This window comes from Macrobrachium rosenbergii, chromosome 54 (assembly GCF_040412425.1).
Source record: "Macrobrachium rosenbergii isolate ZJJX-2024 chromosome 54, ASM4041242v1, whole genome shotgun sequence".
NCBI lineage: Eukaryota > Metazoa > Arthropoda > Malacostraca > Decapoda > Palaemonidae > Macrobrachium > Macrobrachium rosenbergii.
The window spans coordinates 13,617,603-13,619,221 of record NC_089794.1 but is presented as its reverse complement, the minus strand read 5'-3'; the positions used below and the strand labels follow the sequence as shown (position 1 = coordinate 13,619,221).

The 1,619-nt window shown below is 37.8% G+C and overlaps 1 protein-coding gene across 1 annotated transcript in view; it reads left to right on the top strand.

Moving 5' to 3' along the window:
• The first annotated feature begins 1,111 nt into the window (after positions 1-1,111).
• LOC136834761 (uncharacterized) overlaps positions 1,112-1,619 on the top strand; it is a 21,972-nt gene continuing 21,464 nt past the window's right edge. The window contains exon 1 of the mRNA XM_067097372.1: positions 1,112-1,346. The gene's annotated coding sequence lies outside the window, so the exon portion shown is untranslated. The remainder of the gene's footprint in view (positions 1,347-1,619) is intronic.

Sequence of the window (1,619 nt, the reverse complement as noted above, 5' to 3'; positions counted from 1 at the left end):
GCGTCATAGTTCACCTTCGAGAATGAACATCGAAGTTCCCTTGACTGAACTGCTCGTAAGTAAAATCCTGAACTCGTTATATTATTTTTGCCAGAACCAGACGAAAGACTGTGAATGTGTGACAAGCTTCCATGGTGTAGTGGAATCGTATTGATTCGTTATGAGTATGTAGCTCCAAGAACTGCACATTTTATAAAAAAAAATAATGGATTAAAGTCGTGTCATTTCAACATTATTTAGTTTGTAATACCTGATGGTAGATGCACTGACATAGTATGTCAGGAACTGACAAGTATCTCTTAGTGTCGTTACTGTTTCAAGGAGAAACGTTCTGTTTTATTGTAGGTGCACTAAGAACGCACCCGCAATATGGATATTCTACAATCACGTGATAGGAATTAGATGATGACATCATGCTGAATTGTTTTGAACTAACAAAAACCCCCACAATGTTTGCTTGACTTTTGGTGGTAAATTCATATGCCAATTAATTTTACCATGGATGTTTTATTATTAGTTATTTATTGTATATAACAGCAATAATAGTTGAAGTTATTATGGCCTTGCATTGGCTAAGATGCGGAGTCGGTCTGCATGATAATCTACGACACGCACACTTAACGAACACCCGCACTCATCCCATCACTAGCTCTACTTCACATTGCACTGGGAAAACATGTCGTACAGCTTTAAAACTATAAATGATATGTGGATCAGGTTAATGTCGATATCTTTGTAAAATATTCCATACGTTCTTGTCTGCCAATAAACGTTTTCTTTCGAACCTAGTGTGGGCAGTTATTGCCCACATGTTTAGATTACTCCGTATTATCTGTGTAGTTCCAACGCTACAAAGGGCCTTACCATGACGGCTGTGTGTGTGACGTTGCCTAGAGAACAGTTGCCAAGGCGAAAACTGGATTTGCTATCGTTTTAAGGTAATCCAACAATTTTAAAATAATTTTACTCAGTGTGCGTCTTTTTTATTTAATAAAATATATTTAAATAAAAACTGTAATTATGATAAATGAAGAAACCAAACACGCTGAATAATGTACACGGAGAAAACAATAATTAAAACAACTTGCTTGCGGAACGAACGCCTCACACTGTAGTTGCCAGTTTGGTTTTATGTCTGTGATTGTGCAAACAGTCTCCATTGGTTGCTGACAGTTCTACTGTCAATGTGTTTGTGTTTGAGTGTCTGTGCGTTTTTCTATTTAATAGAAGTGTTTCATCATCCCATTAGCAAAACAAGAATGGCTTTAGTATCCTTGATGGGTTGAAATATACCTTAACTGCGTCATCCTCGAGGTCCAAGTTCTCCAGAGACTTTTGAAGTTCAGGCAAGTTCAGTTGTTTTGGTCTCTCTCTCTCTCTCTCTCTCTCTCTCTCTCTCTCTCTCTCTCTCTCTCTCTCTCTCTCTCTCTCTCTGACAGACACTGCCGTGAAGATACTAGTTTTTGCCAATGCCCTTTCGTAGCTTGATAATTTGCAAAATGAAGTTTTGATACCATAGGCCTATACTTAAATCCTAGCCTACGTACTTGGCTAATGCATTGTCAGGCAAGCCAGTATTACAAAACAGTAATAACGACGACTATTATTCTAAGTATTGC